This window comes from Camelus bactrianus, chromosome 19 (genome assembly GCF_048773025.1).
Source record: "Camelus bactrianus isolate YW-2024 breed Bactrian camel chromosome 19, ASM4877302v1, whole genome shotgun sequence".
NCBI lineage: Eukaryota > Metazoa > Chordata > Mammalia > Artiodactyla > Camelidae > Camelus > Camelus bactrianus.
Genome location: NC_133557.1, coordinates 17537822 through 17553508, shown reverse-complemented (window position 1 = coordinate 17553508; position 15687 = coordinate 17537822). Strand labels below are relative to the sequence as shown.

Here is a 15687-nt window from a genome sequence, read left to right as displayed (position 1 = left end):
CTCAATTCTGCTGTGAACCTGAAACTGCTCTTAAAGAGTAAAGTCTATTAGAAAAAAAAAAGAAGTAAATGGATTAATTTGTGATATAATCTTACAAGGACAAATTATTCATCCCTACAAACAATGAATGGCATATTTAATTAAAAACATGTATCTTTAAAAATATTACTTAGAGCCAAAGAGACCAACATCAAAGTGTACAGTGTGGTTTATTTCATTTTTATCAAGTTCAGCCACCGTCAAACTGATGGATGCATGTTGTCAGAGTGTGTGTGTTTCAGTTGAAATGTGACAGAGGTGTATATTCTGTGTTAATGGATATGATTCAAACATATGGTTCATACATTGACTTTTTGGATACTGTTGAGGGTTAGGAATTTGAAAAATTTGTGAAATCAATAACATTGATACATTTCACTATATTTTTTACTGTATATAGATGTAAATACAAAAAGAAAAAGGTAAGAAAAATTACCATTGGACAGTAATGGAGAGAATGACATTTTGGTTACAACCCTCCCCTCTGACACAGCCCCTCCCCCACACACTGGGTAACTGACCAATCCAGGATGTCAGTTGCTGGCTGGGTTCTGTGTGGAATCTTGGGGTGTCCCCCGGGGCTTGTTGTGGCTGCGGGCTCCATGATAACTGGGCAGAGCCCTGAGTGGGTCAGTGCCATGGAGGGGCTGTTGTCCTCCATGGAGCTTGGCTTCGGGCTGATCCTGAGGGAGCTGAGTGCGGTCCTGGTGTCACTTCTCCCTGATGGCCTGTCTTCTCATTTCATGTTCCAGAGACTCCAGTGGGAGACAGTGTTGAGTCTCCCTGTCCTCACATCATTGATAGGTGTCTTATTTATCTACAGATTTATTCGGTCTGTTGCAAGTCATCTTTGTCAAAGATACGAAAAGCAGCTGGCAGAAAAACTGGCTGCCCAGATCAAAGAGAAGTGCCACCTCATCGACCAGCTTTATGTGGCTAAGCAGGAGTGTGCCAGGATGGAGACAACTTTAAAGAAAGCCAGGCTAGAGAAGGAGCCAGTAAATATACCCAGCCTCACTAATGCTTATGGAAAGTTGATGACGGTCAACCTGAGTTCGAGGAAGCAAATCAATTCTCTCATTCAAGAACTGGGGAAAGAGAGATCCCTGCAGTCTATTCAAGAAGAGGTGGCAGAGATGCTAAAGTGCTCAAGTTCCTGGAGGAGGTCACGAGAATCAGCACATCACAAGGGGCTTTTACCAACCAGCCAGGGGACCGAGCACCAAGCCTTGATGGTGACTTTCCCAGGAGTGGGCCCTCGTATTAAACCTGTGCTGTGCCCTCCCCTCCACTCAGGCCTCCAAGCTGCCAGGCTCCATTCACTCACTCGATCAGATCTCCACCTAAGTGGCACTGAGGCCTGTGGATGGAGGGCAGTCCCCTCCTTTGGACCAGAGTTCCTCCAACTGTACCCATGAGCACAGCAGTGAACTTTTTCATGGTCAACTTCTCCATCTAAAATGTAATTGGAGTTCCCAGAAAACACCAAGTAATGTGGGACTTTCTCAATATTCACAGAATGCTTGGATTATCTCTAATTAGCAGTGAAAGAAATGTATTTAAGAGACTGATCTTTTACTCAGTTTGAACCTTCCTTGAACCACATTTCTCAAGACAGTTCTAGTAACTATTATACATCAATTGTATAAGAGAAATGTAAATATAGGTTTCTGTATACAAATATTGCATTATAATTTAATAATATAAATATAATTTAATAATATAATTTAATAATATATTATATATAATTTAATAATTTATTAATAAATTAATATTGCATCATAATTTAATAAGTATATTTATCAGTATAGACTTTTAGTTGGCCATAGTATTTTTTCTAGAGTTAAAATCTTTAAAGTCATCAGTTTAAGCCTAAGAAATGTTTATTCCTGAGTTTTATATTTAAAAAAAAATCTTTTGAGATGATCATAGAATATGCTTAAAAGAGTTTTTATTGAATAGTTATATTCTGTTGTAACAATAGATGTATTTAAAAATAAATTTGATAAGTTTCAAAAAAAAATAAAAAGCAGGAAAACTACTATATATAAACTAGATAAACAACAAGGTCCCACTGTATAGCACAGAGAACTATATTCAATAACTTGTAATAACCTATAATGAAAAAGAATATATATGTGTATAACTGAATCACTATGCTGTACACCAGAAACTAACACAACATTGTAAATCAACTATACTTTTATTTTAAAAAAGAAGGAAGAAAGGAAAAGTTGGCTGGAGCTCTAGTATTTGCTCTGGGCCCAGTAATAATGGAAGGCCTACCCCCTCCCCTTCATAGCCAACACCATGCCATGGAATCTTAAATATTTGACTGAAAAATTTAAATGCACTTGGGTGTATTAACATCAATATCTTTGTTTTAATGTTGTACTAGAATTTTGCAAAATGTTACTGCTGTATTATTCTTTCAACTCTGCATCTCTATTATTTCTTACACATGAATGTGGATCTATAGTTATCTCAAAATAAAAAGTTTAATTTTAAAAATCCACAATAAAAAAAAAAATGAATGACTCTAATGAGATGGCAACCAATACTTTGGTAAGTCAGTCTCCAATTCTGTGCTTTCAACAAAGTTGAAAAAGGACTCAGTTGAGTTGTTGGTTAACAGATCATTAAAAGTAGCTTTGATGATTTTTTCGAAAACATGAGGAAGAAAAAAGTGATTCACAGTTGTACTGAAGTAAAAATCAACTTTAGGTGTAATAGAAAGGAATGGGTTTGATTTTTAAATATGTAGATTTAAAAACATGTCAATCTTATTTTACAATCAGAACCACAAAAGTGTGGTGTATAATCACGGCAAAAACATTTGTTTCTAAATTTCATAACATGGTCATTTAAAAAAGAGCTGATGAAAAGGGGGAAAATCAGGGGAAAAAAAGACTAAAGGAAGTATAGAAGGAGGTGACATAAGAGAGAGTCATAGAAATAGAATAGAAAAATGAGTGAGAGAAAACAGAGTTGTCACATGATCCAGCAATCCTACTCCTGGGCATATATTCAGATAAAACTCTAATTTGAAAAGATACATGCACCCCAATGTTCATAGCAGCACTATTTACAACAGCCAAGACATGGAAGCAACCTCAGTGTCCATCAACAGATGACTGGATAAATAAGTTGTGGTATTTATATACAATGGAATATTACTCAGCCATTAAAAGGAATAAAATAATGCCATTTGCAGCAACATGGATGGATCTAGAGATTATCATATCTGAAGTAAGTCAGACAGAGAAAAACAAATACCATATTAATCACTTATATGTGGAATCTAAAATATAACACAAGTGAACTTATTTACAGAACAGACTCACTGACATAGAAAACAAATTGATGCTTACCAAAAGGGAAACGGATGGAGGAGAGATAATTTAGGAGTTTTGGATTAGCAGATACAAACTATTATATATAAAATAGATAAACAATGAGATCCTACTGTATAGCACAGGGAACTATATTCAATATCCTGTAATAAACCACAATGGAAAAGGATATGAAAAAGGGTATATGTATATGTGTGTGTGTGTGTGTGTATACGTATGTATGTGTGTGTGTGTATATATATATATATATATATATGGAATCATTATGCCATACACCAGAAGCTAACACAACATTGTAAATCAATTATACTTCAGTTTAAAAAAATACTATAGGGAAAAAAAAAAAAAAGAAAATGAGTGGGAGAGGTTTAGGGGTCTCTGAGATAAAGCCTCACTACCCTTTGAAACTCTGATTTATAGAATTAAAATGATAGATACAGAGGCAGTTAATACTGGAAAGCAGTAAACAGTGGCAAATGTTTAAAACTTGCTTGGGAGGAAGTGGATGGGAAGCCACGATTTGGAGTATTTGTCAGTTTTCCTGGTGTAAATACCCACCCTCCCAGGGCCAATTTCAGACTACCAACATAACATCACTGAACAGAGTTGAAAGACACACTCAGCCCTCATGAGTCAGTATGAACCAGCTCCAGGACACTGGTGCCTTCAGAGATCATTTTCTCCAACCACATCATTTCACAGTTGATGCAACTAAGACCAAAAGAGAAAATGTGCCTTGTCCAGATTTGCAGAGCCTACAAGTGATGGAGCTGAAATTAAAACCCAGAAAATTAAAACTTCAAGTCTTCAGACTAGTGCTTTTTCAACATGTTCCCCAACCTTCATTTTTATTGATAACCTTTATTTGAAAATACACACATTTCCAGACTCCCTTGCAGCTAGATGGTGGTCATGTAGACTCTGAGGCAATAAAATGTTAACAGATTCAAATTTTTCTAATTAAAAAATAAGTAACTAGCTTGTACACAGCTTTACTTTTTCCCCATCTTCTTGACATCTTGCCACTCAGAGGGTAAAAATTTCATAACAAAGATGGTAGATCAAGCAGTTAGATGGTATTTAGATCTTTGGCTACCTCTTCAAGCAGCTGCACCAACTCTAGGCTTCTTATTATATGAAAGAAAAGAATCTTAGGTTGGTTAAACCACCCTAAACAGTAGGGCTTCTGCTAGACAACCAACTGCAATCCCAGCTGCAGTACAACCCCTCTGTGGTCAGAGGGACAACAAATTAGAAACGTCTTCTGAGCTTTATGACCAAAATAAACATTTGTTTCCCTGTGGGAATCTATAGTTTTACATATGTGTGAGGAAGTGATTTACATTTTAACAACTCATTTTGGAACCTTAGAAGTATCGGTTCCTTTGACAGTCAACAGCTGTCTGATTGCCTGATACTCATTCCTAGAGAGACTGGACCTACTATGTTTAGTTGGAATCAGTATATTCTGTATCTTAAAAAAAAAAACAACAACAATAAAAAAAATCAGATTCCCATTTGGAGGGCCCACTTAACTCTGCTACAACTCAAGACGAGTTTCTACAATCCAAGACGATTCTGCTACAAACACAACCAGAAAAAAGGGGGCCTGTTCTGAGTAAAGCTGACCAGGTATTTTGGTGTGTTTTAGACCAGGTGAATCTCCCAGGTTACTTCCTCAAAGATCTGATGTCTGAAGTTTGATATACTCATCATATTACTCACTGCCAATTACATCATGTGGCCTGAATAAGAAAAGATATCAAGTTTGGTTTCTGAAGGCCCCACAATTTTTTTTTTTTTTAAGAAATAACCTTTCTTAAGGGGGAGGGTATGCCAGTGGTAGAGTGCCTGCTTAGCATGCAAAAGAGGTCCTGGGTTCAATCCCCAGCACCTCCATTAAAAAATAAATAAACCTCTCCCTAAAAATAATAAAAATTTAAAATTAAAAAGAAAACTTTCTTAACAGGGAAGCCTAAAATAATAAAGATACTCTATAACAATTAAAAAATTTTAAAAACCACATATTTAAAGCAAGAATTTTAAGTTGGATATTTAGTCCTTATCCTGCTTTTTGAACTATAAGACAGTATGTTTAAAATGGCACGATCTTTCTAAAGTGCAATTTGGTGACAAATATCAAGTTTTGCCAGCCGACTGCCCTCAGCGGTTCTGTTTCTAGGAATATATCAGGGGTGAGTGCAAGAACCTAGCAGCACAGGTCACAAGAGGGAAAAATCAGAAAACAACCCAAATGCCTAACAATAGAGGATTAATTAATTAATTAAAAATGATCTTGGAGAAGACTGCTTAACAACATGGGAAAATATTAACAGTAAGTGAAACAGCAAAAATATATGAACTCATTGGATAAATGTGTTATAAAAAGACATGCATAAAAATGGCTTTATGTTTTAAATAAATACACATGAGTTTTAGGGGTTTTTTTTTAACCCCATCTCTTGTTACCATGTAAATTATCCTTAATGACCTTTCATATCTCATCAGACTGGCAAGAAGAAAGCTCATCACATGTGAGGATGGTATGTTGCTGAGAGGACTAGCAGACACACGGCAGAGAATGATGACCAGAATAGACCAAATCAAATGTAACAGGTCTAAGGACAAATTCCTGCCTGGGAGACCACGAGAGCCTGTCTTCTCTGCTCCAAGATGGGCGGACCCAGCTTTGAAGCTTCGTGAAGGAGTGATAATCTCCCTCCAAAGCCAGGTTCCATTTAGAAAAATTGTTTTAACTGCATTTTAAGAAGGACATGAACAAACTGGAACACGTTCTAAGGAAAAGGGCCAGGACCCACAGAGAGCTGGAAGACATGTAGTGAGGGAGACGGATGAATGAATAGGAGATGTTTAACCCAGAAAGCAGATGATAAATGAGGGGTGAAGCAGGGGACCTGGGAGACACCTTCAAACATTTGAAGGACTGTCATTCAGAAGACATTTTTTCTTCACGGTTTGGAGCTGCTTTTATTATTTTTTCATTTTTTTATTGAAATAATTGATTTATAATGTTGTTTTAGTTTCTGGTATACAGCATAGTGACTCCATATACACACACACACACACACACACACACACACATATATATTCTTTTTCATATTCTTTTTCATTATAGGTTATTACAAGCTATTGAATATAATTCCCTGTGCTACAAAGTAGGACCTTGTTTATCTATTCTGTATATAGTAGTCTGTATCTGCTAATCCCAAACTCCTCAATTTATCCCTCCCTGACACAACTCCCCTTTGGTAACCATCAGTTTGTTTTCTGTCTGTGTGTCGTCTTCAGTTTTGTAAGTATGTTCATTTGTGTCATCTTTTTAGATTCCACATATAAGTGATATATGATATTTGTCTTTGTCTGACTTACTTCACTTAGATAATCTCTAGGTCCACCCATGTTGCTGCAAATGGGATTATTTCATTCTTTTTTATGGCTGAGTAGCATTCCATTGTATATGTATACCACAACTCATTTAGAAGACACTTGATCTAGAGTGTAGAACTACATCTAATGGGTGGAAGTTTCAAGAAGACCAATTTTAGTTTAAAATAAAGTGGAATTTTTTAAAATTAAAATTACCCAACAATGAGATGGGCTGCCTTATAATGCAGTGACTTCTCCATCACTGAACACATTTGAGCAAAGAATAAGTAACTATTAAAGTATTTTGCAATGGAATTTCTGAATTCTATGTAAATGCAGGCTAGACTAGAAAAACGTCTATAAAAACCTCTGTATTTCCTCCCAGCTCAAAAATGTTAGGATTCTAAATTAGGCAGCCCCATGGGAATAGCAGCAAGCCCCTACTTATCAATTCATGCCCCAGATTCCCCAATTAGAGATGAATTCCTTTGGCTTCTTTTGATATTAAAATACCATTTGAGATTAAAAACTATACTTTAAATTGTTATCCGTTATGATCACCTCCATGTGAATGAGTCTACGTGGTCCTTTCCCAAGAAGAGGTTTCCATGGTGGTTGACAAGAATGATAATATGGTCCTGAGCTATGAAAGCATCCATATTTGGGGGCCACTGAGAGGGAGAGAAAAAGGATGCTCCAAGGACCAAGTTCACAATCTTGTATATCAACAAACTAACTTGGGCCTTAAAACTGTTTTAATTTCCACCCCGTGGTCCAGTGCATGTTCCGATTACTCTCTATGTTTCTTTAATCCAAGGGTGGTTAATAAGCACCAGTCCAGGCTCTCTCCAACGACACACGAGTTGGAGAGTGCCCACTCCACAATCGCCAACCAACTGTGCCGCTGAAATTAACTTGCTCAGCTGGCCCTCCAAATAAAGCCATTTAAAGAGTGCAATGTACCATAGAAAGCAATTTGTTTCCTTAAGATTTAGTACCCCACATGAAGATTGATTTTGATTTGAAAGACAGAAGCTACTGCAAGGTGAGTAATTTTAAGTTTAACATATTCCTCCTCTCAAGGAGCCAAATGCATTAAAATTAGGTGCAAAGTGCTTCTAATTTGTCAATCACTCTTTGGATAATTCTGCTCCTGCATTACCAGGGAAATTGCCCAGAAGATCTGGCTTTTGGCTCCTTTCATCTCCACTATTCTTTTAACTCGATCATGGCTGCAGTATGCACATGGGACTCTACTCCTGGGGGCTGGGTGAGGGGGGGTCGTCCAGGGTAAAGACAGCCCCAAACCTATGTTAGATTTGTCAGGAGGTCAGAGGTGTGACAGGCCTCCTAAGTTCTGTCTCACATCAGGTTGCAGGACAGGGCGCTCAGTAAGGCAGCCGACGTGGAAGGCATCCGTCCTCCATCCAGGATCTTGCGAGCACTTGCTTGTTCCTTTTGTCCATTGACAAGCGCTCACCACCAAGAGCTGGCTCTCTGTCAGATGCTGTGCTTGGCATTGTGGCACACAGATGACCAAGGACAGACACTGCCTTGAAGGGCTCACACATCAGAGAAACAAGAAAGCCACAATTGTCCCAGGGAATGCTGTGTTGCGTTGTGTTGTAGGTGAGCACAGGACACTCTGAGTACACTGAGGAGGGTACCTCTCCCAGCTTGGGAGGGTCACACAAGGCCCCTGGGGGAAAGGAACAACCTTGAAGTGATTAAGACTGTCCAGGTGGCATGGGATACTTTCAGAAGGGTGCATGGGTATAAAGAGCATGTGGATTACAGCTGGCATTTTGGGGGTAGTTCTGGCACTTCAGGCATGCTAAGCAATTTATTGGAGTTTTCTCATTCAGTCCTCACGAGGGTACTATGTCATGGGGACTATCATTACTCGTATTATACATATGAAGAAACTGAGGCACTGAAAGGTTAAGTAATATGTACAAGGTAACCTAGCTTCTAAGTGGGGAAGTCAGGATTCAAACCCAGTAAGTCGAACACAAAGTCTGTGTAAATGTATTGCTTTCCAAAACACATGGATCATTGAGGGAACTCATAGCTGGGGAGGAGGGAAGCGGTTCCATGTGGTGGTCAAAGCACAGGCAGACCCACAGATCAGGTGGTTCTTAGAATCGGTGAGATCATGCATGAAAAGCTCCCAGCACAAGACCCAACACATAGTAAATACTCAATAAATTTTAGCGATTCTGTGGAGGAGGAGTGTTTGTAGGAAAGTGGAGGGAGATAGCGTCAGACACTTCAGCAACTCATGGAGTGTCTCATGAATCCTGCAAGGTCTGGACATTACCCTGAAGGCAGCAAGGATTCATTCTAGGTGAGGAAGAGACACGCTTAAGGTTTGGGCATAGAAAGGGGACCACATGAAAGGTAGATGTACAAAAGAGAGAGCAGAATCAGAAGGATCTTCTGCCCAGGGCAGAAACACTAGAACCAGCAGACAGAGCAGAGAGGGAAGGAGATGGCTTTCAAAAGATATTTAGGAGGTAAAACAGACTTAGAGAGAGAAAATGGCCAGGAAATGTTCCCACCATGGGGGATTAGGTGAATAGCAGTGCCATTCCTAGGACAGGAAATGTGAAGAGTGGAACATGGATTCTATTAGGATATAAGACTGAAGCAGTGTGGGATGTGTATGTGGGGGTGTCCAATAGATCTTTAGAAACATATAGAATCAAACCCAACGGATTTGCATGGAATAAAATGAAAGTGCCATCCCTATGGGACTCTTACAATCATTCAGGGTGACCCAGGCTCCTGCCCACAGAGCATGAAAGGAAGCCTCTAATGCAGCCTTATCCCTTTCACTGCTTTAGTCCTGGACCGCTTGACGGGACCCACTCTGCATGCCGCAGTGCAACCTGCTTTCAATCTTGCCAAATTCTAGTCACTTTATCTGCACCCCATCTCCTAGCCACAGGCTTTGCTTCCTCTCATTCTAAACTTCAGATCCTCTCTCTGGTCTCCCGCCTCAAGATCCCCCTGAAAAAGTCCCATAGCCTCCCCACCCAGCACCAACCCCCTATGGTTAGTGCCTTTGGGAGTCTTGACCTGGCACTTCAATAAGAATGTGAACAGGAATGGAGTAAGATGGAGAGGAGTGGAGTGTGAGGCCATCAGAGTCTGAATCCTTACCTGGAGGCAATCAGCCCCCAAATGGCCGCCCATGCCCATAGCATGTCCAGTGCCACGTCTTCCATGAAGCTAATCTCTTCAGTCTCTTGGGATGACCTTGGCCCAAGCTTGAGCATCATTCTTGCTGGACTCAGATTTGGAAACTGTAATGGTTTCTGGAGGGAAGATGCACAGAGGGAGAAAGTGAACTGATCTTTGCCGATCATTTCACTTGCTGCCTGTGCTGGGGACAAAAGAAGCTGGAGCTGCCAAGGGTGTGATCCCTCCTCGTCCTCCATGCTGTTCCAACCTCATGTCCACTTCGGGCTCTTTCCACCTTTCATCCTGTCCATATCCCAGCATCCTGGACTCCATGCATGTGGAAGTAAGGCTACCATATTGGCTATGACTCTACTGAGGGCCCACTATGCTGAGCACCACCTAGGTACTCTGCTCAGTACCACAGCGTCCCAACCAAGCCAGCACTGGCAGTCAACTGCTTCTTGTGAGCAAAGTTTAAACAATATTCCTTCCTTTCCAAGACTCTACTCGTCCAAGCCTCCTGCACACTGGCTTTGTTTGGATTGAAGGGAGGAGTTTTGTGCAGTTGAGGCAGGGAAAAGAGAAGGGCAAAGGAGGATTAGGAATGAGCCAGAGGCCCTGTGGAGAGAAGGATCAAGGCCAGAAGATAAAAGAAATGCTTCCATTGAAGAGATCATGAGACTGCTCACGGGCAGTGCAGCTTTGAGACCCAAACAACAAAGTGCAGCCCAGAGCTGGGAAAAGGATCTCTCTCTCCATTTCCTACACAAAATCCTGCACTTCCAGGCAGTCGGGGAGGGGCGGGGAGAGGTCCTGCTTCACCTGCTCCAACGCACAAGGACAAAGTTCCAGCGTGGCTGGCCCTGAGAGCCACACTGACCAGGTCTAATCTGTGGACATGTCACAATCCTAGGAAGATTCCACAAGGTGTTGCCTTCCTGTGATGGCCAAGATATGGCTATTTATGTACCCATGGGTCGGAGAACCTGGAGATGTGGTTACAAATACGGTCAATGTCCAATGAAAAAAATAAACTAATTCCATTTTATGTTTGCTATTCAGACTCTTTGGCTATTGAAGTAGGTTCCTCTCAAAAGGCTGTGAGTACTTCAGTCTTGGAAACACTTCAGCAGAGGGTGCAAGCCATAGATGAGTTGTTCCAACTCTATCAATGTGTCCTTCTGTGACTTGTCCAAGGTGGAGAAGCTAGAAAATGGCGGAACTGGGACTGGAACCCAGGTCTGCTTCAGCCAGGCCCAGTGCCCTGGTATCTTGGTGACAGGGATCAGATTACTGCCAGGAGACAGACATTAAGTGACCGCCCCCCTATCCCACCCCATACACCCAAAGAAGGATCAGCCATGCACAACTAGCACCCTGCAGCACCTAAGGCTTACTTCTAAACCTGAATAACTGATGACCACTCTGTCTTGAAAATCTGACTCACCAGTATGAACTTCAGAGTAGCCATCTGCTGTTTTTGTTCCAGAAATACTGCCAAGTATTGCACGTTGGTGAATGAATGGAAACTGGTCTAAGTGAACTGGCTCATAAGCCGATCCTTACTCTTTTTCCACGTGAAAAGCAAGAAAAAACAATTAAGAACAAGGAACCTGGGCTCACCAGCCCAGAGACTGCTAGACTAGCCCACAGATGGGTCCAGCTAGCGCTTTGTAAGAGACAACTGCACATGGTCACATTTGTTTCAGGAACAAAGCACCTGGCATTCCCTGCCAACGACCAAGGCTCCCATCCCAACCCACAGCCAAGCCTGAGAAGGCTTTGCGCCCACATGGAGCTCTTATCCCCGAACTGCTGAATCGTTTTTGAATTTGTCTAGTAATGTGCTGTCACTGGGGTCATCTTCGCAGCTGTCTTTTCCGGCGGTGCCTTTCCAAGAAGAAATCTGATCATTCCTGGCAGTAAAGTCGGTGCTCCAAGCAAGGCATGAAATGACAAACAGGCACATTTGCAGCAAACACACCCAGGTGGATTCACTGGCAGTGATGATGTTCAGGCATGTCCCCTGATAAAAATCTCATCTTCCTTTAAGCACCCAGGAAATAATATCTTTAAAATTAGGGAGGCTCATTAGAGGGGAAAGCTAGAGGGGACATGAGAGGGGCTGTCTCAGCTCTCAGCTGTGTTCCAGCTGATGCCCAAGACTGAGACAGCAGCTCTGCAAAGTGTCGCAGAGAGGAGTTTATAATCACCCAGAGGGAGGGTGGGAAGGGATAGACTGGGATTTCAAAATTGTAGAATAGACTACACTGTATAGCACAGGGAAATATACACAAAATGTTATGATAACTCACAGAGAAAAAAATGTGACAATGAGTGTGTATATGTCCATGAATAACTGAAAAATTGTGCTGAACACTGGAATTTGACACAACATTGTAAAATGATTATAAATCTATAATCACCCAGAGGGGCATCCACAACAGTGTGTATGCAGGGACTGGGCTGGGGGGTCTGGAAGCAGAGGAGGAGGGAAGCAGAGATGGTGGGAGTACTGAAGTGGGTTAGGGGCCCTCAGCAAAGAGGCCAAGTGCGCCAGGTGGTCTGTGCACGCTAATGATCGCTAAGGGGCCCATTTCTGGGGCTGGAATTGGCAAATGACCTCTCAAACAGAAAAAATATTCACAGTCAAAAAGGAGCAAGCAGATATCCATGAACGGAACCCAGACAATGGCTGGAGGGACAGAATCAAAGACCCCACCCAGGAAGGGGCACTAGCAGGGGCTGAGTATCTGAGTCCAGCCACGTGGCTGAAGCTCAGAGAGATACTCACATCCAGCAAGGAATTAAAATGCAGAAGGGAAACTGAGGCAGGAATCCAGTGCTATAGATGAGGGAAGGCTGCAGCTCAGGAGATGCCAGTAGTGTCTGGTGTAAAGTAAGTGATTAACAATGTTGCTTAAATCAGAATCTGTTGTGTATTATCCATTTTTACTAAGATAGATAGACCTACAGACAGACAGACAGATATATCAGACACAAATCTTAAGGGTCAGTGATTTTTTTACCTATGTGTACACCACTCAGTTCAAGATGTAGTACATTTCTAGATACAGTGCACTACCCCAGAAGGTTTCTTGTGCCCATTCTCAATCACAAAGGAACCATTATACTGAAGAGATGGTATATCTTCTATACCATAGATTAATTTCCTTCCTTGTTTTTGAACTTCATACAAATGGCATCATCCTGTGTGTACTCAGTGCTAGCTTTTTTCATTCAACATAACATCTGATATCCATCCGTGTCACTGCATGTAATGGTAGTTCGTTCTTTTTCATTATTGTGCAGTATTCCAATGCATGAATAATTTACAGTCTACATATCCATTCTGTGTTGATAGACATTTGGGTTTTTTTCCTAGTTTCTGGCTATTGTGAATTGTGCTGCTTTGAACGTACTCATCCTAGCCTTTGCCACTGGTATATGGTGGACACGGTACTCATTTCTCACAGGTATGTACCCAGGGCTGGAATTGTTGGCATCCATGCAGCCTTAGTGCATACAGTGTTGTGGTTGTACTTTATATCCTTGTGGCCATGTCTGTATGACACCATTGTGCCCTCTGTTATGTGATCTCAGTGGATGGACCCTTTAATCGCTCTATAACGTTCCTCTCTGTCTCTGGTAATTTTCTTTATTCTGAAGTTTACTTTATCTTATATTAATATAGCATTTCTCACCCTAGCCGAAAAAACACAATCTGTCATCGGTGACAGTTATTAGAAAAAGGCACTCTCACACATTGCAGTGGAGATATATGATAACAAAGCTTTTTAGATGACGTTTTTTTAGTATCTACTGAAAAATGTACATACATGTCCGTTGACCCAGTGACTTTAATTACAGGAATCTAGCCCTCAAATAAAAATAATTACACACGTGCAAAAAAAAAGCTGAATGTACTACAAGGATGCTGATTGCAGCATTGTTCATAACACTGAAAAAATAGAAACAACATAAATTTCCATCAATAAGGAAATGGCTCAATAGACTGTTGTATTATGGAAAAGCAACGCAGCAAGCAAAAGAATGAGGCCGGTCTCTGTACATGACCACGAAGAGATGTCCAAGACCATTTGAGAGGAAAACAAAAGTTGAAGAATGATGAGCATGGTATGATACTATTTATATTTTTAAACCACAAAACAGTTATTACACTTTCAATATCACATGTGTGTGTCTGGGTATGTATGTGTGTGCATAGTGACTACATATAGAAAAGCTTTGAAAAATAAATTCCAAATTGGGGGCAGGAATTGGGATAAGGGTCTTGAGATTAGGATGGAAGGTCAACGAGAACTTTAGCCTAATCTACGCTGTTTTATTTTTATAAGGAGAAAGTTTTTATGAAATATTGCTATATCAAAAATTAACCAATAGTACCAATATTGATTTCTTAGTTAGACAACTATACCATGATAATGTAAGATGTTAATATTAGGGGACACTGGGTGACAATTATACAGGAAGTCTCTGTATGACCTTTGCAACTTTTCTGTAAATCTAAAATGATGCCAAAACAAAACGTTAATTTAGAAAAACTCATGAAGATAATTGACTGAAATACAAAACAAAGAAAGCATAAATAAATTACAAGGTATTTGTATTATACATTACTACATAGTCATAAAATATAAGTCAATAAAATATTATTATGCCATGGAATGAACCCTGAGACATATAATCAAGAGAAAACAAAGTCAGATCTCAGACAATCCACATGGTACAATCTCAATTATGTGCAAAATTAAATAGAGTCTATGAACATGCCTGGTAATATAAATGAATAGAAAAAGCCATGCAAGTCCACATTCTAAACTAAGGGTCAGCAATTTTTTTCTGTTAGGGCCAGACAGAAGATGCTTTTGGCTGTGCAGGCCATCCTGTATTTGTCACAGCTATTCAATTCTGCCACTGTAGCCTGAAAGCAGCCACAGACAGTATGTAACTGAGAGAGTGTGGCTGTGTTCCAATAAAACTTTATTCGCATAAACAACCTGCAAAATAGATTTGGCCCGTGGGCCATAGTTTGCCCACCCTAGTCCTAAACCATTATCGGAGTAAAGAGTGAATCATTTCTTGCTAACATAGTTTACAAAACAGTTATTAATGAATTATTTTTATTTTTCTAAATATTAAAAAACAAAGTGTCCTAATCTAGTGCTCAGCACAAAGTAGTGTTCAGTAAGTTTTGCATCCTACCCCCTTCTCTAACCATCACCACCCTGCAGCTGAAATCCCGGATGCCTTCATGGTTAACTTGCCAGGTTACAATTACCTGATCCACACTACTCATGGTACCACTTGGTTTTGAGATCATGAACCACCTCAACACAGAGGGAACAGGAAAACAGCAGGTGCCACTGCACTAAATGACCACTGGCTAAATTCAGCACTAAAATGAGCTCTGGCTCCCTTACCTGCTTTCTCTTCATGGAAGGCCCAGCCAGGTACAGGAATCTTCCAGAAACCTCTGGGCCCTCTCAGGGAGAACGGCTGAGGAGTGAGCTAATCGGCAGCCTGGCTGAGTGACAGTTATGTTCGGGAATGGTTTGCAAATCGCATTCTCCTGGAGCTTGTTAGGGGGCTCATTAACAGTACAACAGTACATTACTTTCTGAAATTCTGATCTAAGCAGAAAATTAAAATTATTTGCTAAATGACCTAATAAAATTCAATAAAATGTGCTGAGAAAATG

General features: G+C 40.4%; 1 long non-coding RNA gene across 5 annotated transcripts in view; it reads right to left on the bottom strand.

Annotated features, from left to right (window-relative positions):
* The window catches only part of LOC141574053 (uncharacterized), a 310500-nt gene that overhangs the window by 220750 nt on the left and 74063 nt on the right, over positions 1–15687 (bottom strand). The window lies entirely within an intron of this gene.